Raw genomic sequence first — 15,074 nt, 5'->3', positions numbered from 1 at the left:
CATTGCTCAACGAAACTGTTCACAAGCTACTTAAGTTCTTACAATGTTCACAGTAAATGTACGTGTATCTAGGTCATCTCGTGTAATGATTTGCCATGTCACATTTAGCAGAGAGAATATCCAGATGTCGTGACGAATCTTATTAGTGTTCTGACTCAAAGCTTCGGTCATATTCAGGCGGGTCAGCAGCAACAACAACAGCTTTCTCCTGCTGTTTCTCTGACTCGAGTATACTCAGCAGGATATAACCAGGTTATCAGCACCTACTCTTAAGAATCAATCTATTAAATTTGTTTTGCTTTTGCACAATTAACATTATAAGTGATGTTCTTTTGTTGTTTGTAGATCGTTTCCTGGGATGCTTATTTGTTACGATCGTTTAACTTTTTATTCGTAATCTATTTATTGTCTCCTTTAACAATGATGATGTAACATCTATTTATTTATATATTTTTAAATATGGAGTTTAATTTTTTTTAGAAGACAACATACTATGGTATAGACAATTATAATCTATAAAGTAAACATAAGAATCAATCAATAGTCCAATCAATTGAGAGAGAAAAAACTGCAGATGCTGGCTATGTTAGCGAGTATGGCTAATAAATCCACCGCTTTAACTGATCTCTAACTTCTTTATCTGAAGCAAACTCTGTTAAAGCACATTATTGCTAATTAAATAAAAGGAAACAATCAACTTTACATACTTGAGATCCACCTGCATGCCTGTGCTCAGCCATGTTTGATCTGTGTCTCAAGCTAATGAGGTAACTTCCAGGGAGGCATCACTGAGCCCGTTGTACACGCCCCAATCCCCTGACTCCACCCCCACGTCAAAACAGTGCCATAAAGTGAAATGCACAGAAAAGTGAAGCGCAAAGGCAAAACGGTATAATGAGCTCACACGTGATGGAAATGCAGATTAAAAGGAGCGTTGCAAAATAATTAGTAGGTATTGCAAAGAAAAAGATGTGTGGCAAAATCATTGCTGCCTAAAAATCTTTTGCAGAGATAAAAAAGGATAAAAGTTCTTTAGTTTCTTTTACAACAGTCATTGATTTTTGCAATTAATTATATCTTGGTTTTGCTATATTTTATTTATATTTTGCAATTCTTTATATTTGTTTGCAAAACTTTCTTTTTTTTCTCTCGATACTTTATTTTACATTTGTGATACTTAATTTTTGTTTAAAAAAATAATAATTTTTTTTTGCTCAATACTTTTTTTCTTTTGCAAAACTTTATTTTATTTTGCAGTACTTTATATTTTTGCAAATATATGTGGCATGGAATTTATCCCATACTAATATCATTGCCAACAGAAACCCCAACATTTACTCACTCAATACCCTGATGCATATCTCACTTCTCAGAATATTCAATGTACTGCCTGCTATTTGGCCCAATTATTTAGTCATGATGAAATCTTGACAAATCAGCTTAGTGTACACTTAATTACTTAGGATTGCTTTTTAATCATTATCCTCAGCTCTAAGCCCAAATTGGTCAATGTGACGACTGCAACCAGAGAGCTACAAATAAAGCTGTCCTACAACAATAATTTTTTTTAACGCTCATCTAATCTTGTATGTGATCTACAGTAGTCACTGCACTGTTCTGCGAACCAGCGGAATATTGTCGGAAAGTGAAACTGAAGTCATACCTTTGGTCCAGGCTGAATTCATCAGTATTTATTACAATCGGATTGCAATTAAGCTGGTTTTAGTATTTAGGGCCCTTTGATTTCCCTATGACGGCATCACGGAATCCAGTCATAAAAACGGAATTAACTATGTAACATGGAATGTCATGGATTTTTACATATTTGGGATATAATGAATGTATTAATGCTCAGTTAATCAAATTAAAATAATGATATGTCCTGGTGTGATGAATAAACCACAAAATGTGAGATATAATTAAATGTACAGTCTGAATGTGCTGCACGCTTCAAAGGGAATGTGTGAATCCAGCAGCTCATACACAGTTAGGTGCATTTCATGTGTACGCAATGAACACAATCAATCTCGGAAAGTACTGTGTCAGCAAGGGCTCAGCCTAGGCTATATACAGCACTCGTTCTGAAATGGTGAGCTGCTTGATATGGAGAAAAGGAGGCACGCAATGCTTAAGCCTGTGACAAACCCTCTTAAAATCTCTGCGCTCTATATCCCATTCTCTAGCGTCTCACTCATGCACCGCAGAGGAGCGTTAGTGAAAGGAGAGGGGAGCAGCTTTGGCCTTCAGAACAAAAGCGAGCTGAAAGTCAAGCGTCATGAGTTTCATGCGCTCATAGTGAACATAACTAGTCTGAACACAATTAGTCTCAATGAGCACTGTTTAGAAAACAGCACTCATGCCTATCAAACAGAGGGATATATTGCTAATTTTCATGTGCTTGTAGAAACATTTACAAAGATGTAGCTAAGCAAAAGCCTCTTTTAGTTTCTTTTCACTGAAAAAATACACACAATGTAAACAATAAAATGACACAGAAGTGTTCAAAGGATACGATTTGCTTTTTTTTAGAGCACACAGGGAGAATGAGTTCTACTTGCTTACCAGGTGCAGATTAGAACAGAGAAGTGTTGAAATGATTTGCACTACATATCAGGTCCACAAGGTGGCAACACTGACAGATGAGCAGTTGCTGTCATGAAGATGCGCTAAACGTTGAAATGTGTGAGGAGGTCTGGAGGTACCGGCATTTGTATAACTTGAGTCTGAAGGAATATTAAGACATTTGTATGTGTATTAACTCTTAAAGATAAATAGTCCAGCATCTCATGGCAGTCATCGCGTGCATACACCAACTGCCTGTGAATGCGCACAGTCAAATTAATAATAATTTGACAGGCTCAGGTATGACTGTATGCAGACGCTGAATGTTCACGTCAAAACCGAAGTATACTTTGGGATTTATATGCCAGCAGTGATGCATGCATAGAGCGGCAATCATCACAAGCCAATCAAATTGAAGTGATGATCTAGGGTTTCAAGGTCACCGCCCCTAGGAGGAGCTCCCACAACGTCAGCTACTGACGCAACATCGAAGTTACCAACTTGAAAGTGAACATCTGTTTTTGAAGCTTTTATTGTCACTTTATTGTAGATATTGTACTGTCTGTACAATAAATTATTTTATAGTTATTGTATTGTCTGTCTCTCTTTTAGTTACTCTAACTCATTGTGTTTACTAGGGATGTGCCCGAAGCCGAATACCCTATTCGGAAAGGCACAAATAATGACTTCAAAAAATAAGGATAAAAAATATTAGTTTGACTGATAGTCATAAAAACACAAGCATAAAGCGACATTGAAAAATGAACATATTCTAAATTACAACAAATGTATTAATCTGTGCAGCCAATTTTTCTAAAGTGTAAACCTTATGAATGAAAATAGTGTGATTTCAGATCGGATGGCCGTGGTCTCAACTCCATTTGCAGTCTCTGTAAATTTTTCACGTTTGGAGCATGTCAAGTGTAACATTAACGAACATAAAACATCATGTACCCTTTCCTCTTCTTGAAATGTCTATGTTAATGTATCACACAATTCACACTTGATTCACAAGTATTGATTTATAGCCTAAACCTGAGCGCAATGTTAAATTCCTGACCGGAAGTGATGATTTCACGTCGGAGCTTATCTAGCCACATAATAATAGTAATAGTTATTATTATTATTATTATTTAAATAAATAATGTTGTCCTATCGTAAAAATTCCTGATAGACTTACGGGACTTTCACTTGTTAGTAGGCTATGTTGATTTATTGTATTTATTTTAATGCTTCAATTTTTATTTATTATTCAATGCAAAATGTGTGCTTGACATTTCACATTTTGCTTGACACCTGCCTCCAGAATAATGTTGTTCTACATGAATAGACCAATGAAAAATCTGTTTCAGGCATGTATTAATATCAGAAATACCAGGAGAATCCAAAGTTAACAGCATATTCCACAGTTAATGTGGCCAACAAATTCACATTCATTTGCTAAGAAAATTTATTTTTAATTATAATTGAATTATATAATAATTGTAAAATATTAATAATAATAATAATGATTATTATTATTACTAGTAGTAGTAGTATAGAAGTAGTATTAGGCTATTATAATGAAAAGGCATACACAAGGCATATTTAATTAATGTAAATGTAAGAGTAACATTTAAAAATTAAAAACGCATTTCTGGCCTCACCCTCAACCAGACCTTTCCAAATACAGAGAAAGATTGTTTTCTTATATGAACAAATACAAATAAAGACACAAATAATGGCTTCGCTGCACATCCCTAGTGTTTACCATAAAAGTACACATAGATGAAATGACCATGAACTGTAACCTGGATTTAAGTTGGGTTTCTGGCAATAGCAGGAAAAGACAAAATAAGACAACAAATGAAACGAGCAAATGGTAGACAATTTTAGAGCGATCACATAAACATTCTAGTTCCCATGACAACATGACCCATTTCAAATTTAACTACCATGCCAACTTCAGGCTTTTTTGATTATTCAATGTTTATCTTAGCCTCTGGTGCTTTTTATTTTTTTTTTATCAAGCAGTAGGTACTTAATTGTGCATCGCAATTATCTTCTGAATGTCAACAATCAACTCGTTACTGTTGCGATTGAATCAGTTCACCTTAATTTAGGGCTGGGCTCTAAAAACGATTAGAATGTTGCCATTTGGATTTCTGGCTGTGTTTAAGGTCTGTGTAAATCCTATCTTATCGTTGTTTTTCTTACAAGATTGGAGTCTGTTTCTACGAAATCAGAACCACTCGTAAACACATTCTCTACAAGCTTTGTTTCCCTTGGAGTGACCATTGCTCGTAGCTGGCAATGTGAACTAGATTTGCAATCTCAAAAACTGAGCCAGCAAGAAATTTGTTTAAGGTTTAAGGAATGACCTTCTAAATATACCAAAAGAGAAAATATAAACAATTTCAATGAAAAAAACAATCAATCTTAGCATTGTGCTTTAGCTATTTGGAGAAGTGCAGTATCAGCAATTCAAAAGTGATGCTTTATCCATTATATGTTGTTTAATATATCATTCCATAAATTAATATGTGAAACAAATTCACTTGCATGTGTTTTGTTGATCTGAAAACAATGACTAAGTAGGGGATAATGTACAGTCACACTGTCAGGGAAATGCAAGACCCCATACATTATCTTATTACACAGCTACTTAACAAATAAATAAATGGACATTAGATTTAAGAATTATGCGATTGACCCATCAAAATCAAGTATTCCTTAGAGCTATAAAATAAATCATAATTATCAGCATCTGTCTAAGTTAAACATTTACAGGAATCATAGAAAACATTTAAAATCTAATCTTGTGTTTACATAAGACATGAATTGAAAAAGCTTTACTCTAGTCTAAACTAATTATCAATTGGTTTCCATGACATATAGCACAGATGGTGATTACATTTGAATATGAGAGTAAATAAAAAATTCTGACCAAAATCATCATCTGGCATTCTAAGAGATTAACATATCTAAAGTGGGTTAGAATATAAGACTATGTAAGACATTTTTTAGAGTTCATTGTACTGTAAAAACATAACTTTTGCAACTTCCTCCACAGTCCAACAACTCTAATGAAAATTTAACAGAGGTAATTTACATGTTGATTTTACAGAAGCAAAACAGACCATTTATTTTCTAGAGGTCAGAAGAAGAGTCAAAAATGGTCATTAAAAACAAATTTAAATATGACGCCTTAAAGCTGCTTATCTTGACGTTTAAAGAATACCTCATCTGCATTAGTTTCATTTTCCAAATCTAATTCATGATTATAGTGTTATTTACATTATACTATACTAACAGTATCACCATCATATAAAACATGGTTTGAAATGAAACACTGTTATGAATCAGACGAGGAGTGAGGATCTAAATGCAGCATTTATTAATGAAGGAGCAAAAGGTGAATAAGATAACTAAAAATAACTAAACAACACATGGAACAAAAAAAACATCCATTAGGGGATAACAAAATATAAACATGAGAAACATAGACGAAGGGCACAGCAGGAACACTGTCAAGGACATCCATAACATTCAACGACCGACAACGAATGAACAAAAAACAGGGCTTAAATACACAGGGATGATGATTAAATTACAAACAGGTGAGAACAATGACACTGGCAGGGGATTATGGGAAGTGTAGTTCGGGACAGGTGACAGGGGAAAAACACTGAGCAGACAACGGGGAATCGTGACAGACACACACAAAAAATATCAGTCGAAGCAACTGATAAATGGCTTCCATACACTACTGTCTAAAGATCTTGTTTTCATGCAGTATTCATAGTGAGAGATTTGGTTTCATTTTAATTAATAAAACTGGAACAAGTCTGAAACTCCCTTGTTCATATGAAGATCCCTGCCTTATCAATTCAACAACAGACTGTGATGACAATTCAAATATGGTTCACAAGTAATTCCCAGTACCAGTTGATATTAGATTAGTTTACTTTTGTTCACTTGGGATGGTTTTTAAATGTAAAACAGTGTCAAATCAACTTTTCAAGCATTAAACCAAATGGATGTTGTTACATTTCACAGCCATCAAAAAGGTTTTCTCGAAAACCCCTATTTGATTTCCTATTGTCCAAATACAACCTGAAACTACATCAGTATGAGAGGTTTAAAGGGGCATGTTTAACTAAGGCCAGAGTTTCTAAGGATCTGGGGTTTGTGTAGTGTTCAAACTTCCCTCATTAATCCTCCTTTGAGTAAGAAACTTCCTGCAGCTAAGAGCACTGCTCCCTAGAGAGATGTAATTTACAGACTACAGCACAATTGCTTCATGAATGCACACACATATGCACACAAGCCCACACATAAGCCCAGTCTCATACCCCTCCCCCTGATCTTCACACACCAGCACCTCCTAGACCCCCCTTATGATCTGTGCGGAGGATGTGTAATGGGTCATTCGGAAACAAAAGACTAGACAATCTTCAGGCCCAGAATGTGTTTCACCTGCCTCTCTGAAAGTCTGTGCTGTCCTACTGGCCCCCATCTTCACACAGATCTTCAATAGATCACTGGAGCAGTGTGAAGTTCCCTGCTGCTTCAAACGCTTGCAACACCTTGACAGACCTGGGACTTATGCAAGGATCCTATTTGTGATCTTCAGTTCAACCTTCAATACCCTCATGCCTGATCTTCTCTCAACCAAACTGACCCAGCTCTCCGGGCCCACCCCAGTCTGTCGATGGATCACCAGCTTTCTGACAGATAGGCAGCAGCTAGTGAGACTGGGGAAACTCTCATCCGCGACCCTCACTATTAGCACTGGTGCTCCTCAGGGATGTGTTCTCACTCCACTGCTCTTGTCTCCCCACTGTCAATCTCCTGAAGTTTGCAGATGACACCACGGCCATTGGCCTCATCTGTGATGGTGACGAGTCTGCATATATATGGGAGGTTGATCAGCTGGCTGTCTGGTGTTGTCACAACAACCTTGAGCTTAATACGCTCAAAACGGTGGAGATGATAGTGGACTTCAGGAGAAAACCCCCCCGCACTCCCCCGCTCACCATCCTGAACAGCACTGTGGCAGCAGCAGAGTCATTCAGGTTCCTGAGCTCTACCATCTTTCAGGACCTGAAGTGGGAAACCTGAAGTGGGAGACTCCATTGTGAGATAATTACGACCCAGGTGAGGAGACTTACCACTCTCAATGTCCCGCAGACCGACACATGACCACACCCCCCATGCCACAGTTGCCCCAAAAGCAATACAAGTGTGAGCAATAATCATAATATGTGAATATGTGTGTGTTCAAAGAATTGGAACATCACTCTTTGTCCACACAAATATGTTCTCGTTTGAAACAGCATTTATTTAGCTATGTTTACTCCTCTCATTCACACTAGAACAGTATTTTCCTCCACCGAAAATGGAGAGTTTTGAAAAAGCTCTCCATAACCAAATACTTTGGATAACTAAATTTGAAAACAGAAGTTTCCAACTTATTATTGTGGATGTGACTTCATATTCGACATACAAGACATTACATTCTCAATGTATGTTACTGGACTTATTGTGAATGACTCATCCTTGTGTGTGTGTGTGTGTGTGTGTGTGTGTGTGTGTGTGTGTGTGTGTGTGTGTGTGTGTGTGTGTGTGAGCGTGTATTTATCACTTTGTGGGGACCAAATGTCCCCATAAGGATAGTAAAACCCGAAATATTTGACCTTGTGGGGACATTTTGTCGGTCCCCATGAGGAAAACAGCTTATAAATCACACTAAATTATGTTTTTTGAAAATGTAAAAATGCAGAAAGTTTTCTGTGAGCGTTAGGTTTAGGGGTAGGGTTAGGTTTAGGGGATAGAATATAAAGTTTGTACAGTATAAAAACCATTATGTCTATGGAAAGTCCCCATAAAACATGGAAACACTACATGAGTGTTTGTTTGTGTGTGTGTGTGTGTGTGTGCGTGCGTGCGTGCGTGCGTGGCGTGAGTGTGTGCATGCGCACACTGGGGAGCGGTAGTGTGAGTGACCTGAGTTCAATTCCCGCTCATGGCCATCACCAGTGATGATTATCTGAACCGGTCCCGGGCCTCCCCTAGGTTGACTAAAATGGGTACCTGGTGCGGTGTGTAAACATTGCCACTGGGGAGACAAAGGCGGTCGGGCGTGGTGCTGGCCACCCGCCCCCTCGTGTACTGTTACGGCCTTCATAGGTGCTCGCTAACAGCACTTGCCCCTACAGTCTGTTCAGGGTAAATGGGGGATCTTTGTCTTTGTCTTTTTGTGTGTGTGTGCTGAGCGCATGGCTTTTAAAAAAAAAAATTGTTCTGTATTTCCACGTGTCTCTCAGTCTTGCTTAACACCCCACCTCCTTTTCTGTTCATTATTAGTTTATTGGTTTCACCTGTTCCCCATTATAACCTGTTTGATTTCTCACCCTTTATTAGCTACTTGTGTTTGCTGTCCTCCGTTGGATTGTCTTCACTCTTTGGTTGGTTTTCTTCCATTTCTGTTTGATCTTCATATGTCATTTTCTCCTTTGTGAGATTTTTATGTTATGTTTGTTTTGTATTTTAAATAAAAAGTTAATTGATGGCATCTGCAATTGGGTCCTTCCTTTAAACACCCCGTTCCATGACACATTTAACCACATAATCTGCTTCAAACAGTAGCTACTCTTAAGTTCAATAAACATTGCAAGCTTTGGCAAATCTAATAAAGTTTTAGACTAGTTCTTCCAACAAATGTAGCTGCCTGGTAACTTTTAAACAAAGCTTTGTTACCCATTGTTGCCGTTTGGATTTAAATAGGCGGATACTTATGAGCCTTTGATTGGCTCATTGTTGCAGTGATGTAATGTTTCAGCTGGCAACAATTCTTTTCACCTTAACTGATGTAGTGTGTAGCTTCTCATTTCTTAAACATCCATGTAGAAATACATATCCTGTGGTCGTTGAAAAGATGTTACTGTGTTTCAGAAGAGGCAAATTATTGGCCTGCATCAAGCAAAGAAAACAATGAAAGGAGATTGCTGAAATCCCTGGAGTTGGGTAAAGAATTGTTCAACGCATTATTAAAACCTGGAAGGACAGTGGTGAACCGTCAGCTTCGTGGAAGAAATGTGGTCGGAAAAAAATCTTGAATGATCTTAATCGGACATCACTAAAACGCTTGGTGAAGTCACATCATAAAAATTGACAGTAGAACTCACGGCTATGTTTAATTGTGAAAGTAAGAGCATTTCCACATGCACAATGTGATGAGAACTTACAGGATTGGGACTAAACAGCAGTGTGGCCACAAGAAAGCCACTTGTTAGTGAGGCTAATTGGAAAACACAAATTCAATTAGCTAGGGAGCATAAAGATTGGACTGTGGATCAATGGAAAAAGGTCATGTGGTCTGATGAGTCCAGATTTACCCTATTCCAAAGAGATGGGTGCATTAGGGTAAGAAGGGAAGCGCATGAAGCTATGCACCCGTGATGCATAGTGCCCACTGAACAAACCTCTGGAGGCAATTGGTCAGGTCAATTGATCAGCAACATTATGCAGCAATAAAATGAAGTCAGCTGACTACCTGAATGTACTGAATGACCAGGTTATCCCATCAATGGATTTTTTCTTCCCTGATGGCATGGGAATATTCCTGGACGACAATGCCAAGATTCATCGGGCTCAAATTGTGAAAGAGTGGTTCAGACAGCATGATGAATCATTTTCACACATGAATTGGTCCTGACCTTAACCTCATTAAAAGTCTCAGCCAATAATTAATACAACTTGAAATGTAAATAAATATTTTGACGTGTCACAACGAATGTGCGCCATAATCAAAGCTAAAGGCGGTCCAACTAAATATTAAAATATGCAACTTTATTTTTTGGCCAGTGAGTGTACTTGCCATGAATGGTCTGTGGGATTTCTATGGGCATGCTCTGTAAGACTGAGCTTAACCTTTGGAACTGAGCAAATTTAAATCTCCTTGACTCTTCATTGTCTTAATTGTAATGTTTTACAACTATAACTACCACATATGAAAGAGCAAAATAATCACCTTTCATTTAAACCCATAAACATAAAACACTTTTATATAATTATTACATATTTATTACTATTAATATACATGTTCAGATAAATTATAGCAATTTCTAAAACTCCACCACACCACAGAATATGTATTTTCTGCTTTGAAATTAAAAAAAAAATATGAATACTTTGATTTTTAATTAAAGGTTTAGTTAAAACCTTGTAAAACCACACAATGCAAGTGAATGGTAACCAGAACTCCATAAGATCCAAAAAAGAGAAAAGTCAGCATAAAAGTAATCTATAAGACTCCAGTGGTTTATCAAAATCTTCTGAAGCGATCCAGATGGTTTTGGATAAGAACAGACAAAAAAGAACTCCTTTTTCCACTATAAATCTTAACATCAGAATGTGCATGCATCAAGAACTAGGAAGTGTAATCGAGCATGAAATCATGATCGTGACTAGAAACTTCAATGGCAAGATTTATAGGGAAAAAGGAGTTTGTTGAGAACTTTGGTCTGTTCTCACTCAAAACCAACAGGATTGCTCACCAATTGTAACCAATGGCTTTTTATAAAGTTGTTTTTCAACTTATGAGTCATATAAGGTATGTGGTAAACATTAACATGGTTCTTTTGTTTTACAACATAAATGACTCACTTTCATACCTCAAACATGAGTTTTAAAGCCATGTTGAACTGCACACTTTTTAAAAAAAACACATGGTGGCTTAAAAATTCACAGGAAATTCAAGGATCAACTAGAGTTTGGAGCTTTCAAGGTTTAAAAATGATGCAAAACTACCATAAAATGATCATAAGCTCCAGCTTGCATTAAGTCTTCTGAAGCCACATGACGGCTTTGGTGCGGAAATGTAAGTAATTTTTACTGCTCTCCTTTGCGCATTAATGACAGAAGTAATGCTGTCTGATTCGTGAACCATTTCAATTAATCTGTACAGTTCACAAACCACACTGAATGATTTGTTCTCAAGTTCAACTCACTGACTCAATAGAAAGGTTGCAGCAAAAATACAATTATCAGTAAACAAACAATTCAAATCTGTCGAGTGACTTCAGAAGACTTCTATATACATATCATCATATTAATTACTTTTATGATACTTTAATCATGTTCTTAGCAACATGTTCTATTTTTAAAATTCCCTATCTTTTTAAATTTCATGTAAAAATTGACAAGGCTAAGATTTTGATTTACATTTACGCTCTTACAATTCGACAAAGATTAATTGAATCTCATTGCGCAAGATGTATTATTGATTTTAATACTTGAAGAAGTGCTAATTTAATTATCAAGGAAATCTGTGAGGACTCCTTGCACACTTACGTAGCAAAGAGAAAAGAATAGCTCCATATTTATTAACCAATTAACCTATTAATAGCGCTGTTTGTTGAAAGTTAACACATGGTGTGTGGTGCAAGAGTGTGTACGTGTGCTGTAGGGTTAAAGGGTCACAGGCATTTGATCAGTTTAAAAAAAGCACATGGACACACCTGTGTAAACGCAACTTACAGACAAATGAAAGTGACTCCACTTCAGTTCTTAGATGTGATTAGTTTCATAAAACATTACATTTACTAGCAAGTCTGAAGCCTTAAATGGTGTTTTCATGAGCGTGGATTATAATTGTGAATTGAACATGCACACGTCCCATTATTATACATAATTTTTTTTCTTTCATTAACATACATAAATTAAAGAACAAATCTGAGGTGTAGGCTGTGTTTGTGAATCTGGAGGAACGTTAACCTTAACCCTACCACGCCTTTTCACTCACTACATCTACATAGACACCAGAAAGTGGCTTATTGTGAGAAAGTAGAGTTGTACTCTTTACTCCCATAAACATGCTGCTCGGTCAGTAAACAGCTTTTTCCAAAGCTACGTAATTTCCCAGCAAAATAAAAAAACATGTTATACGAGGAAGGCTTTGCTATTTTATACTCTGTTGCTTAACTTTATTTCCAGATATTCCGGAGGTGTCGCTGTTTTGTTTTTTTTCCTTAACTTTGCAGGAAAACTTAAGGAGACCTGCAGCAGAATTGCACGTGGTTTCCCTCTTACATAAAACTGAAGGATTCCCCAATGTACAAGCACATACACACGAACAAGGGAACCGTTGATATTTTACATTGGTGTGTATAAATGAGTATGGTTTATAGTGAATGTTTTCCCCTTTTCTCACTGTACTCTGAGAAATGTTGAAATCTTTTCGCTGTGTTGACTTGTTGTTAGACTCCATCCTATGAATTTGTTATTCGGTCGTTTCACGCACATGCACACTCTTCAAACACCCATCAGAACGCCACGTATGTGTTTACATGGCCACATTAAGCTGCGTACTCAAGAAGAAACCTATGTGTGTTAAACTGCTTTCTCCAAATCCCTTAAGCTGCGTAAGAAAATCACAGTTCGTTTTTACATGATGTTTTAGAACGCCTCTTTCTGCAAAAACCCAGGAATAAAATGCTTGTAAAAGTGCATGTAAACATGGTTACTGCATTACAGCCTGTACAGCTGAAAACAACTCACTTCACAACTCGCTTGTGGTGCCTCACTGTGGACATTACGCTTAGAAAATGGAGCTCACAGGTGCCCATACGGCAAACAACACTTATCTCATTGGCCACAGGGGGCAGTGTTTCGAATTTAGGTAAGCACAACCCGATTTTAACCAAAGAAATGTCAACTTCTGATTCATATTTCACTGTGAGATCTGTCTGAGATAACAACAAACTAACTAGAAGTTGATCTAAAATATAAGACCTAAGGGGGGGGGGGTTGCATTTTTTTGGGAAATATGTGTCAGGTTAGATCTGTTTGCACAGCACAACACATCATATAATGTGTCATCTCACATTGTTTTTGGCATGTTTTCCCAAACACTCCACAGAGATGTTTAATGTTTGTGGAGAAGTTTCTCTGGGAGCTCGTGACCCTCGTGCCTCTACTGAGATGTAGAAACAGCTCATTTGAAGAGTCTGGGTTCATTTCCAAAAAGAAAGCTGACTCAATATACTGTATATATATACCGCCATCTTATGGTTGAATATGGAACAATTCAATTCTGAGTAGAAGCTCAGAATGTATAGGTAATGTGTTTTTTTAATTAAATAACAGGAACTCTGTTGTATTTTAAAGGATGTCATGTTGGTTATTTGTCATTTGACTTCAATTATCCAAAGTGACTTATTGTATTTGATTTGAACCTACAATTTTTGCATTATTTGCTTAAATTAACCACTGAGCTCGAACTCTGACAATTATTAAAAGTATTTTTTCCTCAAAACTACAGCAACCTGTGATCATATACAGTACATATATTCGATATATTATCATTTCTAACTTTGACTTCTTATTGCAAAATGTTTTGTATGAAAAGTATACTTGTGCTATCTTTCCTTAATTCTAATGCCTTTTGCATGATATTTCATTATTTAATGCATACCCTTTTATACCCATTATTTAATGCATACACTGATATACCCTTTATAAAACGTGTTTATTCTCTGAACACCTGATTTCTTTGTTTCATAACACAAAACACCCCTTTCTCTTTTCAATCACTTTCAAAACTGTCCATTTGGGGCTAATAACTTGAGGAACATTTCTCATAAAAACTGTGATTTTTTCCAGTAAACACAATTCAACAGCCTGTGAGAGTAATGTGAAAATCAACACATGAAAAGTGCAAATAAATCACATCCAAATCAGTACATTCCCATCCATCTAAAAACAAAAGCAACATGTTGAAGAATATTTCAGTTTTCACAAGGGGACAATAATCAGTTGAAAAAAAAGAGTGATCCAATGAGCCTGGGTTTAAGAGTACACACGAGGGTATAAGAAAATAATGAAATATTACTCTTGAAATTCAGCTCGACAAACTAAGTATGCACAATAGTGGTAAGTTAACTTACAAATGTACAGGACAAAACAAATTAATTTATAATCATAGTTTGTTTTCTTTATACAAATTAAGGAACAAATCTGTGCTCATTGGGTCACATGACAGGTCTACAGCCAATCACATGGCTCGATTCCACAGTCTCTTGTGAAAGGAGATTGAATAAATGGAATGCAAGGTCATGACCTTGGCATCCTTTTACAGCACAAATTGTTCTGTGTCTTTTTTCTCTAATGCAATTATAGTGAATTATAGTGCAAATACAGGGAGTGTATGCGGCTGGCAAACACAGAGGAGCAAAAGATGCCCAAAGATGCCCAAAGCATGACAGTGATTGACACTGTCTGTCTCTTATCCATCAAACAGAAATGTACAGTGTCATAGCCCAACATGCAATATATCTTTGTTAAACCACACTGTACTGTAGGTTTAAAGGGATAATTCACACAAAAATTGAAATTCATAATTTCAAAAAGTCATCATTTACTACTTACTCATGTAACACTAAAGCCCATTAGACTGTTCACTTTAGTTGTATGGTAAAAAAAAAAATATATATATGTCATGAAAGTGAATGGTGATTTAGAGTAACACA

The sequence above is a fragment of the Xyrauchen texanus genome, chromosome 7 (genome assembly GCF_025860055.1).
Source record: "Xyrauchen texanus isolate HMW12.3.18 chromosome 7, RBS_HiC_50CHRs, whole genome shotgun sequence".
NCBI lineage: Eukaryota > Metazoa > Chordata > Actinopteri > Cypriniformes > Catostomidae > Xyrauchen > Xyrauchen texanus.
This window is presented reverse-complemented; position numbering follows the sequence as displayed.